This window comes from Nuphar pumila, chromosome 12 (assembly GCF_984573655.1).
Source record: "Nuphar pumila chromosome 12, dmNupPumi1.hap1.1, whole genome shotgun sequence".
Classification (NCBI taxonomy): domain Eukaryota; kingdom Viridiplantae; phylum Streptophyta; class Magnoliopsida; order Nymphaeales; family Nymphaeaceae; genus Nuphar; species Nuphar pumila.
This window is the reverse complement of record NC_143260.1, coordinates 644,703-657,673: the sequence shown is the minus strand read 5'-3', so window position 1 is coordinate 657,673 and position 12,971 is coordinate 644,703. Positions and strand designations below refer to the sequence as shown.

Sequence of the window (12,971 nt, the reverse complement as noted above, 5' to 3'; positions counted from 1 at the left end):
AGGGTGCTGGGAGGAGAGAGAAGCAGCAAGAAAAGGGAAGAGAAAAAAGCCTAGGGGTCGACCCCCCTTTTGGCCTCTTTTTATAGAAATTTTCAAAACATTAATTAGGGCTAATTAATGCCTTTTTGACTTTTTCAAAGTTTTATCCAAAATCAACTAAAAAAGCGGGGGGTGATTTTTGATAAAAACCTAGCCTAAGTGGGACTCTAACTTAATTAACATAATCAACTAAGAAAGACTCCAAATGTGGCGCCACTTGGTTTTTTTCAAAACCCTAATTTTTAAAACTTTAAAATCAAGGTTAAAATCTAAAGTAAAAATGTAATTTTTAAAATCAAGCTTGGACTCCTCTAGACTCCTAACCTAACTAGGACACCAGCTAACCCCAACTTCTTCAAATGTGGCACCACCCAGAGTGGACCCCACTTGATTTTTCAAAAAACAATTTTAGAACTTAAAAATGAAAGGTTTTCAAAAGCGGTTTAGAATTGGAATGGAAATTGAAAGTTTTAAAACCAATACGAAGTTCTGACTCGATCAGAACTCTTTTAGATGTGGCACCAACAGAGTGAGCCCCATACCAGGGTTTTGAAAAAGTTGAAATAAAAACTGAAAATGGTTTTAAAATAGAGTTAAAATCACTGAATGAGAATCAGAGGTTTTGAAAATAGAGTTCTAATTGAACTAAAACTCTAAACTAGAGTCCTAAACCAACTAAAACTCTGATATTTAGGTTTTTTTGAAAGCCAACTGAAGAAGTTTTTGAAAGATTTTATCAAAACTGGTGAAAATAAGTCAGAAAATGCAATCAAGGTTAGAGTCCTAACTCAATCGAAACTCTGAAAGAGAGTCCTGAATCAACTGGAACTCTGCAAAATAGACTAATTTTTAAAAAACAAGTGAAGAGAATAAAAATGGAAGTCGAAATAAAAATCAGAATGGAGTCCTAACTGGATTAGGGCTCTTAGATAGAGTCCTGATTGGACTGAAACTCTAGAATTTTGCTTATTTTGGAAAACAGATGATTTTTTTTTTAAACAAGTGAAAATAGAGACAAGCAGTGAAATCAGAATAGAGTTCTAATAAATATTTATGATAGAGATAAATGTGAGTTAGATCATGATCGGTAAATTATGATTTTGGTGTAAGGATGCCCTATTTTAGAGAAATAGGCTCCTACTTAAATTATGATTGATATTAATGATTAATTCCATGCATGATAGCTTGATTGTATTTATTTTCATGATAAATTGAACATGATCATAATCTTATATGCTATAATGCCCTGAATTTTTAACCCAAATTTTTGAGGATTTTTTTTTAACAGCGGAAACAATTAATACTATGAGGTTAAGCATTCTGGAACATTACAGTAGAGAGCAAACAACATCACTTATTTTATTTTATTATCAAATAAATAACGACATCAGAGTTTTAATGACATGAACTGGTAAATAAAAAAGAAATCAAATTATCCCAGGAACAGTAAATCAAATCTCGATCAAAGCCTCATCCCGCATCCGCTCATAAACTTTATTCTATTCTTCACCTGAAAATGGTAAATTGAATGGAATTAGACTACAACTGTCTAAGTAGGAAATACTGTAATTTTTCTTGCAGGTATATCATGTGTCAAATATGTGATGTGAGTGCCGTGTGTGATTTTCAGCATATATAAGAACAAGTAAAGAATCTGCACTTATGACCAACAATTTATGAACACTAACTAATAGGTAACAATATTAGCAGAATTTAAAACATCTCATAACCACATATTCCATTGCATGCTAAAAGTAAATGCCCACATGTCAAAAGTGATTGTTTATGTATATAATTGTAAATATGTCACTACTTACTTAGATGTGATACCTAAGATGATCTAATTTAAATGTTCGAAACTCTGGGGACAGAGTTCTAATTCGACTAAAACTCTAGAATTTTGGTATTTTTGAAAGATAGATAAAGAAAAATTTAAAAGGTTTTTCAGAATTTAATAAAATGACTGAAAAATGAAGTTAGGGTCGGAGTCATAGTCCAACTGAAACTCTTGAAATAAAGTCCTAAGTTGTCTGAAACTCTACAAAATTGGATTTTTTTGAAAAATAGGCGATTTTTTTTTTTAAAAATGAGTGAAAATGGAAGTTAAAACAAAAGACACATTGTTTGCTACCGTGTGTATTTTAATTCCTTGAGGTCCCCCTGCTCATCATGGAGTACACCCAGTTTTTTTACTTTGTGGCAGGGTTTCAAACTTGTAACGTCCTGTGTCAACTTGGTAACATTCACAGGCCGCTCTTACCAGATGAGTGGAGCCCCTGTGGGCGATAGCATGGCCAACTTTTAGGCAACAGGCAAAGACGTTTGCTTCAAGTGATTGCCATATACGTGAAAATTCTGTTTTTTGTTTTGGGAGTCACAAGTGCATATTGGAGCAAGTACGTACCTCGGGGTCACTAAACTAGGGTCAAGATCAAACGTGACTAGGGACAAAAACGCACAAGCACACACGTACGTCCACATGCACAAGTCAAGACTTTGATTTGTTGAGAAAAGGATAAGATGAAGTTGTCAGTACGCATTGCAAAGAGCAAACTAAGAACCAATAACTTAGATATTGGTTTCATTCCATACATACAATAATCAAGATATTCCATTCTATAGTTGCCGCCATTATATCTAAATACATTACAGGAAGGACTGGTAGCAACAGTAAGTATTATAATGCTAGATGGATAACCTAAATAATATAAGATGACACTTCAGGCTTTTCCTGGGTTTTTAGGGTCATGACGATTGTTTGCACCCGATCCCGGATAATCGTTCTTCCCTATCTCCTCAATCTCCATCCGTCCGTGGATCAAGTCTTCCTCCAGCATCTCCTCGCCAGCCACCTGCAAGACCAAATTTTAACCCAAAATATATCATACATGCATACATATGCCTTCTGCTTGAATAACAAAGCAGTCTATATAAACATGCATCACGCAGAAAGATGTGCATTGACCCCACGTACATGCACAGACAAATTGTTGCAACAAGAGGACATGTGGAGGGCGTACTTGGTAAAGGCCAAAGAGAAACCTAACCACCAAACGTATACAATTGACACCCTTTGCGAAGTCGACAAAGTGATTCATATGGCACAGAAAGAGGTGCTCAGATAGATGGTGCTCTATGCCAGAAATTTATATAGATTAAGGACATGTTTGGTTGGGTCTCTTGAGATTTGAACTCATGCAAATGAGACAATGAATCTCATTGAGATCAGCTAAACAAATATAAGAAAATGAGTGGTGAGAAATGGACTCTCATGGCAAATGAGAGTTAATTTCTCATTTAAATGAGAATCATGTGATTCTGATTCATATGATTCCATGTGGCTCAGCAAACCAAACTTATCCTAAGAGATGGGGGAACATACTGTTCAAAAAGGATAAGCCAGCTAAATTGCAGGTTTGGCCGGTGATTCGATCATCTCGAGGAATAAAATCTGGATACTTGACAATTTTGCTTATGTTTAAAGAAAGCACGTACAGATCTCAATAATGAGTTGCAATTTTAAAATTAAGATTAAGGGATTTGTCATGGAAGGGAAAACATATATGCCGTCCGATTTTGGTATCAATACACTCTCTTGGATAAAAAGTAACAAGGAGGTCACTTATTGTGAGGATCACGGGGCAAGCGGTTCTGTACATTAATAAATAACAAATTGGCAAGTGCCCCAGATGGATAAAAAATGGCTACTAGGTTGGAAACTGTGGGAAACAAAGTAGGTGATGCATGTTAATTTCTAGACATAAAAGTCTATATGCACCATCTTCTTCAGAGCTCCTAGTTGACCGACATAAAATACATCTCTTTATTTTACAACGACCCTCATTGCGCCCATGAATACTGTTGAACAACCAGGAGCTTTTGCAAGAGGGAATTCACCATACCAACTTGAAAAAAGATCGCAACTTATTAATTCCCTTTTTTGGGAAATCAACGACTTCTACGGAAAAAAGGCTGAGCAACATTAATCTTCCTACATAAAAAGAAATAATGAACCAACACCCTCCATCTCCAACCCGCAAGACCCAGATAGAATATTTAACTTAAAACCACCAACAATAGAAAGGAGACTTCTCAGAAGGTTCAAGAGGCAGACGGAAGTAGAATAAAGATCAATATGGCTGATATATAACATAAAACTCAAAAAACAAGAGCAAATTAAGTAAACCACTTTTCTTCTTTCTTTTCAGCGAGGAAATACATCGATTGATATGCAGACAGATCAAACCCCATGGACATGTCAAGTAAAGGGGAGGGAGAAGAAGTTGAATACCTGAATTTCTGCTTCTAATACAGACGGGTCTTCATTTGTTGTGATTAATAAGGCTCCTGAGAGAAATACCCCCATAAAACAAAGTATTAGGAGATGCCGTCATTGAAATGCGTAGAAACAGACAAGCTTTTGGTATTCTTCCCACAAAGAGGAACCTACATATTTCATATTCTGAATATGATGAATCAGGGGCTTACTTGGTAGAAGACGGGCATCCGATGAAAGCAGATACGAGAGACCCAACAGAAGAAGAATGCTCACTACAGGTATGTTCTTCCACTTAGGTTTCTCCATCAGGAACATGCAAATGACTTTCTTACTGTCTTCTCCCCTTCTTAAGACTAATTGAGAGATACCCTTAAAAGCTCTACAAACGAGACCCTCGTTTGGTATCACAAAGGAGGGTTGGCAAGAGTTTTTAAAGTAGCAAACTCCTGCTTGTGGTTCAGCCTTTTGTGTAAAATAATTTCAAAAGTCAAAGGACCAGAGACAACACACTACTCAGTTCATTACTGTCTGTTGAGTGGGCAATCGCCTAACTTTTTCCAGCTTTCACGTGTTATTATATTGTGGAAATTTAGGAACCCATGTCACGGATAGCGACTAGAAATCATAGCCTTAAAAGGTTTACAATACATTGCAAGAGTCCAAACATACAAGTTCCGTTGTTAACTTTATTTGTATACACCGAGTGCACTGCTTTTATTAATTACCACACTTTTTATAGTTGCCTAGATTGGTACAGATATTGGTTTTTAGTTTATTATGGGGATGGTGTTGGCATCAAATAGGGCAGTGTAGTGAACAACCATTGTTGGTTGAGATGATGAGGGGCCATCCTTGTTGACAAAATAAAAAGGTTGCATAGTGGCAGGGGAAAAGTTTAAGGCCACCATGAAAGTGGAAGAAAATTAGCATAGCATTATGATGGGAGTTTGAGTGTTGAGGAGTTGAAAATTAGGAAGCAGGTGATAGTAGTGGACGTAGTTGAAGCACTATGGTGAGATTTTATGGGAAGTTGTACCAATCGTAATCAGCATCTAGTGAAAATGATCGCTCCGAACTTGTAGTCTTACTGATGATAGCTTGTTGTAGCCAGTTCGCAGTAAAATAAGCGAACCAATATCCCTAAATATGTTTGATCACTAATAATAAATTACATAAGCTTCTGATTTGTGTTTGAGAAGAGAACTGATTTTTTGCCCAACCCAACTTTTCCTATATATGATGCGGCTCTTAATGGTGGCAGACAGAATTACACTGCACACGCCAATTTCTTTCCGTGTTGGGAACCTTTTCAAAGAAGCAAGAAAAACCCTTTCTATGATTAGAACGTCATTATGGGATAAACATGGTGTTTCTATTTCGAGATTGCTTACATAAAATGCATCGAGCCATCACTTAGCTATGTGAGGTGGGCCCAGGTCAGCGATAGATGGCTTTAAATGGCCTTGATCTTTCTTCATTATCACGCTTACATTTTCAGATAAACTTGTGATTCCAATGTACCCTTTGATCTAATCTTGCATGTTTGTTAATTAGAAAATCCCTTCTTCTCCATGAAAAAAAAACTTGTGCTTCCAGCATAATTTTGAACTGACTTCATATGTTTGATAGATAATGCCTTCTTATATATCTAGGAAAAGATAAAGTAAAAACAAAAAAGAGCAAAATAAAGGCAAGATGAATTTAATTTGTGCTATTTTAATTCGCTACTCTAAAATCTTAGGTACTTAATTGTCAGTCTAGAATTTGCAGTACATAAGGCAAAACATTTTTGAGTTTTGGCCCTGCGGCCATCAAACAAACTTGAAAACTCACAAGCTGGTTCGGATTGCGAGATCCAATTTGGTTTCTCCCAGTGTGTAAACCTACCTATATGTAGTATAGTTTATGAGCTTGCAGTTACTTGCTAGCTATACATCGTCTTTTGGTGGGGTCTCAAGTGCAATGGAATTAAAAAATTGATGTTGAAGGCTGCTCCAACCACACTATGCTCACTTTTGGATCATTTGGTCCTTAGTGGGTCGATGCTTTTATTTCTGTCAACCATTGCATATCTTCATATATATGTAGTGGATCTTTGATTGTATCTCAAAGATAGCACCAATGAAGTCATCCAGAATGATCTTTGTTGAGAATGCTTTTATTTTTGTCAACCATTATCTTGATATACAGTGGATCTTTGATTATTTCTCAAAGATAGCACCGATGAAGGCATCCAGAATGATCTTGGTTGATAATCACCTGTTCACTGATGTAACGCATAGGATCGGTGATGTTAATGAAAGAAACGTGTTTCTGTATAGAATAAAACTCTATCCAGTTATTGCTCAACGGCAATAAAATTATTATTTTTTTCTTCCTCAAAAAATAATTTGCCCTTCTAGAGGCAGAACCTAGACGGAGCTTTGTAGAATCAGATTCTAAGTTCCATTATCTAAACAAATTCAATTGCACAAAGTACAAGTTGGTGGTGCACTAAATAGAGTTGTAAAGTTAGGTACTTGAGAATTAGAAATCCATGAGTCACTGGTTTGGTGGTTTGGACCTTGACCGGTTCACCCTATTCATCAAACAAGTTTAAGCCAAACCGTGCATGTCAAACTACACGAACGAAGACCAAGACCCTCGGTCTGGCTGCCACCAAATCTGAACCTGGTGCCCAATCTATCCGAGTCCCGTTCAGCGGTGCAGATCCAGTATTCGAGCCACAGAAAATCGCTGTGCATGTAGCGAATTTCTGTGTTTTGTGTTTTACACAAAATGTGTTTGTGATTTTCTGTGTATTGTGGCACAAATACTTCATAACTACGTCTCCCTGTTCAGCAAGTTTTGGATCCTGATCTTAATTTGTATGCGTCAAATTAATTTGGATCATCTCAAAAGTAACCTCCACGTATACAACTGCTCCACCAAAATTAAAAAGAAAAAGATGAGAGAGTTGTATCAGGCGGAATCCTTCTTGTGCTGCCTTATTGCTGGAATAACTTTGCCCTTTAATTTTCTAGACCCCCATTGTTTCGGGGTGGGAAGCTTCCTATTGTAAAAGCCAGCTTATAGACAACTTGAAGGCTAAGACTTAAAGATTGATTTTTTTTAACTTAAACTTTATGATTTCAATTAAAAAGAACCTTTTAAAAATTTGAACTTTATGGTTTCGATTATCAAGAGCCATATAAAAATGCAAGGCTCAAATCCATCCTAACCAAATTCATAGAGCACTAAGGGTAGCAGGCGACCTACTACGAGAAGTTTGACTAAGGGGGTGTTTGCATGTCGCGAAGGAGGCTCTGGGGATTTTGAATCGGACCCCCACCCCCACCCCAGCAGAAAACGTTTTGATTTTGGGGCTTCTTTTTGACGAGGAAAGGAAGCCCCAAGTTTGCATTGTCGAGATGGGCCCCATGAAAATGTATCAAAAGTGTTAAGAGTATCGACTTATTAAGAATTCTGAAGTTCGGTTGGTTATATCAGAAGTTCGGTTGGTTATTTTTTATCATTATCAGAAGTTCTCGGTCGGTTATATTCTATCATTATCAGAAGTTCGGCAGTTCTAATACTAGCAAAAGTCGTCTGTTATTTTTTTCATAATGATAAGAGTTTTATTAAGAAGGTTGAAGACTACGAATTTTGCTTCCTATCAGAAATCTGAAGAGTTCAAGCTTTATCAAGAAATCAAAATCGTTGCTTCCTATCAGAAATCTGAAGAGTCTGAGTTTTATCAAGAAATCAAAATCGTGCAGAGTCATAGAGTTCAAGATGCGTAGTGCTTCATATTTTTTGTTATAAATACCTGTATGTAGAAGCCGATTGTATCAAGTCTTTTCTTTCAATAATATATTCAGTTTCTCTATTTCTGCTTTTCTTCCCTTTGTAAGTCGATTTTCACATGGTATCAGAGCGACATCACTAAGGCTGAGATTTTGTCATCGCATCAATGGTGTTCGAAGGATATGTCTCTCAAGAGAGAATCAGGTCAGGATACTTTTAGTCCCTTCTTCATTCATCACTCTGATAATCCCAGCAACGTCTTGGTTTCACAATAGTTGATCCGAGATAACTATGGCACTTGGAGTAGAGCCATGATGATAGCCCTTAGTGTTAAAAATAAATTCATTTTTTTTGACGATTCTATCACCGAACCTGAAGTAAGAATGGTCGATTACCCATCTTGGTTTCGTTGCAATAACATGATATTATCCTAGATTTTGAATTCGGTAAGTAAGGATATTGCCGACAGAGTTATTTATTCCTCCACTGCCCACGAGGTGTATAGGGATCTACAAGAAAGATACACTCAAAGCCTGGCACCACAGATCTATCAAATCCAAAGTTCTATTTGTCACCTGCAATAAGAAACAATGTCAGCTGCCACTTATTTTACCAAAATAAAATCTTTATGAGATGAACTTAGTTCATATTCTCAAGTACAAACGTGCAAATGTGGCTCAATAAAAATGTTTTTTGATTAAATACAAAGAAAAATGGTTATTCAATTCCTGATGGGGTTAAATGATTCCTATAATACTATTAGAGGACAAATCCTCCTGCTTGAACTCCTGCCCAATGTGACTAAAGTATATGCACTGGTGCTCCAAGAGGAAAAATAGTGTGAAGCAAGGATCTTGATGCTGATTAATGGTCAGTCAAGTTCGGCCTTAGCCATGCTACATGGCAATACCACCAGTCGTGAACCATCAAATGGAGTCAGACTAGATTCGATAGCCCGATTCCAAAAATTCAAAAATAACCATCAAAACTGACCCGTGTGTAGCTATTGCAATGGAGTCAGTCACTTCAAAGAAAAATGCTTCAAGCTGATAGGCTATCCTCCAGGTCACCTGCTCTATAACCCGAATTTTAAACCTAGCACTACTATAACATCTTTTTACAATGATCTTCCACGTTAACGGATACGCATAGCGGTACTGGTAAGGGTGTTGGGTTAAGTAATATTGCTCTTGCATTCACTATGGACAAGTATCATAAACTTCTGTCACTTGTAGTAAACCAGCCCACATCAACCAACTTTGCAAGTATGACTTCTTCATTTACAACTTCTTCTAACTAGGTTTGGGTTATTGACTCTGGTGCCAGTCAACATATGGGAACCAAGTCTCTTGATTTTCATAATCTCGCTTCATGTAATATACATGTTTCGTTACCTAATGGTAAACATATTCTTGTGTCACATCAAGGTTCAATTTCTCTTTCCCAGTTTAGCATGGATCAAGTTCTTTGTGTTCCTTCATTCAAATTGAATTTACTATCAGTAAGTCAATTAACTAAATCTTTGAATTGTTCTATCCTAATTCTTGTGTTATTCAGGACATGAAATCAAAGACAATGATTGGACAAGGTGAAGAAAGAAACATGTTGCACTTCCTATAACCAAACAATAATATCCAAGCTTGTCTTACTATCAAAACCAATCATGAACTATGACATAGAAGATTCAAACATCCTTCATCTTCAAAAATAAAATTAGTAAAATCATATTTAGATTTAGTTTTTGACTTTTGTGATTCTCTTTTTTGTGATACTTGTCATAAAGCCAAATAAACCACATTGAAATTTCCCTTAAGTGAGATTAATATAGAAAGTGCATTTGATATGATTCATTGTGATATATGGGGACCCTATTTGAAGTCTACCTTGTCCAGTGCACACCATTTTTAAAGCATAATGGACAATTTCACCAAAACCACCTGGGTTTTTCTTATGAGACACAAGTATGAAACTTTTGCCCTTATAAAAGATTTCTTTAGCCATGTCAAGACCCAATTTTGTAAACAGATCAAGGTCCTTCGTTCTGATAATGGGTCCAATTTTTTTTTGAATGAGATTCAAGTTTTTTTCAAAAATAATGGTGCATTACACCAACATAGTTGTGTTTACACTCCCCAATAGAATGGGGTAGTTGAACGTAAACACCAACATCTTCTTGAAGTGACCCAAGCTCTCCGATTTCAGTCAAACTTGCCTATACATTTTTGGGGTAAGTGTGTTCTAGCTGCAACCTATCTAATCAATCAAACACCAACACTTAAACTTGAGGAAAAAAGGCCTTTTAAAAAACCATTTCATAAAAGACCAAATCATAAACATCTTTGTATTTTTGGTTCTTTATGTTATGCCACTGACACCGGCTAACATAAAAGTAAATTTGACTAAAGAGCCCGGTGTTGTGTATTTTCACTACAAGAAAAATGCGTATTAGCGACGAACACTTTCCGTCGCTAATCCATCTTAAAATCCATCGCTAACGTGTTTAGCGATGGATCATGTCTGCCACATAATCCTAGTCGCTAAACTACGACAGAATTTATCTGTCACCAATCCATCGCTAATTAGCGATGGATTCGTGATGGACATGATCCGTCACTAAATAAGCACAAATTTAAGTTTGTGACAAATTATATTCTATCGCTACAATAGTGACAACATTGGCAACATAATAGAATCCATCGCAAAACATCGATAATTCATCATTGAATATTAGCGACAAATATTATTTGTCGCTAATCCGTCATCAAATTTAAAAAAAAATTTAAAAAAAGAGCCCCGAGGCGTGTGCCTCATACGCCTTGAGGCGAGGCGAACCTCAAGCTGAGGCGTACATGCCTTGAATAGCACTTTATTGGCTTACACGCCTTGGATATTAGCTGACTATCCTAACTGTTTTTTTATTGGCTCCCTTTGCATCTGTTGCTCCTACTTATCAGCATATTGGCATTGCAATCTTCAAGATAGTCTTACCTTACAGAATAATATTGGCATACCTGTCCATACTCCATTTTTTCAACACTTCTGTAAAACGTAGTTGAGATTCAATTCCCAGACATTAGAAGCATTATGCTCAAGGAATCATCTCTAAAGGGTGACCACTTAACACCTCTTACGATGTCATCTTGATTAATACAGTACTAAACAAAAAGATCTAAAAAATCAAATCATTCCAATAAAATGAAAAATATACGAGTAATACCTCAAGAATAGGCCCACGATCAGCTCCAAATAAGTGGATCTCATCCAGTATTATCAGCCCTACCTGTGGACTAAACCATTGTAACCACAAACATGTAGAAATGCTTTGCACAAAAGATGATTTAACATAAAATGGATAAACAAATCATTATGAAAGTTAAAACTATGAAGGGAAAAAGAAAAAAGTAAACCTTCATGACATAGCTTCGACTGTGCCAATTACGGCTAATGCCATCCCACTTTTCTGGTGTAGAAATAATGATATCTGCCGACAGTAAGGCCATTAGATCTGGTGTAAAATCCCCCGTCATCTCAACCTAAAAGAAACATGTGTTAGTGACAATAGAATAGCATCCAAACTTGTACTGGCATGTCCTCAAAAGGAGGGAATGATTATGCAAAAAATACCATCTTCTTTCCAAGGACAGAAACAAGTCTATTTTGCCATTCATTCATTCTCTCACGGACAATAGCTTTCAAAGGTGCAATGTAAACCACCTGCACAAAGCTAGTTATTCTATCTCAGGGTAATGCAAACCAAATTTGGTAGATGAGCAGAAGTGCTGGTGACCTTCAAATCAGGTTGAGTATTAAAGAGATGAAGCATTGCAAGTTCAGCTAATACAGTTTTCCCACTTCCAGTAGGAGATCCTAATAAAACATTGTTATCTGTGTGGTACAATACATGAAAAACCTGTAGGTTACAGACCAAAACTTATTAGCAACTTCAAAAATGGTTAGACTTGTACATATAGCATAACAAGCCTTACAAAACCTGCAGTGAAAGATAAATATAAAGCATTGCAAGCACACCTGTGTTTGGATGCGGTTAAAATGTGAGAATCTCATTTCCAACAGAAGTTACAGGTAGAGGTTTCAAATCCAGGAGTTGTGTATGTGCAGTGTATGTCTGCAGTAACCATGAAGTACTTTTTAGAAAGAATGACTGGCACTATAAAATACTCTTAGCTACTGGCAATACTAAAGATAGAATAAGCTAGTTAACTAAATACATTTTATTCAATGGTACACTTTCGCATATCACCTCAGGCAAGGTTAGATTTATGACGGAAATAGCATGAACAACCTCTGCATGCAACCAAGAATCTGAAACGCCACGGATGTAATATTGTGCTGGATGTGGTTCAAAAATTGGTACAGTTAAAGAAAGCTTATGAGACTCTCCTCTTGCCATCCGCTTGGTCAAGGTGAAGAGCTCAGAATGATAAATGTGGTCATTCTCAGAGTCCTGCAGAAAGAAAAGAGAAGAATCAACAATAACACATAAAAAGTGCATATGCACACAAGCAACAACCGAACCTAAATCCCACTCATATACGCAGACAAACAATGTGCATGTTCAAGGTTGACTGATGCCCATATATCCACTTATTTTATGGGCAACTCAGTCCAAGATCCTCTCCTAACAGTCTAAAGGTTAAAATCCAAAACAGTTTGACATCAAGTCCAAAACCTTGCAACCCAACTGGCAAAAAAAATTATAAATGCACTTATTTTTTCATTATAGAAAAAAAATGATAGTTGTTTTATGTTCAAAATGAAGATAGCATTTAATCTTTGGTGCATTATATCAATCAAATGTGTAAAACACTCCCAATCAACAGATACATATTTGAAGTAGTCTTGCATG

At 36.5% G+C, this 12,971-nt stretch overlaps 2 long non-coding RNA genes across 2 annotated transcripts; both read right to left on the bottom strand.

Annotated features, from left to right (window-relative positions):
• Positions 1–1,375: 1,375 nt before the first annotated feature.
• LOC149819566 (uncharacterized) lies at positions 1,376–4,652 on the bottom strand. The gene is made up of 4 exons (XR_016426505.1): positions 4,528–4,652; positions 4,331–4,386; positions 2,738–2,891; positions 1,376–1,549 (listed from the first exon to the last, which is right to left on the bottom strand). It is a non-coding gene; the product is annotated as an uncharacterized LOC149819566 (long non-coding RNA).
• A 6,881-nt stretch (positions 4,653–11,533) lies between these two features.
• On the bottom strand, positions 11,534–11,939 carry LOC149819565 (uncharacterized). The gene is made up of 3 exons (XR_016426748.1): positions 11,892–11,939; positions 11,729–11,818; positions 11,534–11,637 (listed from the first exon to the last, which is right to left on the bottom strand). It is a non-coding gene; the product is annotated as an uncharacterized LOC149819565 (long non-coding RNA).
• Between the last annotated feature and the right edge of the window lie 1,032 nt (positions 11,940–12,971).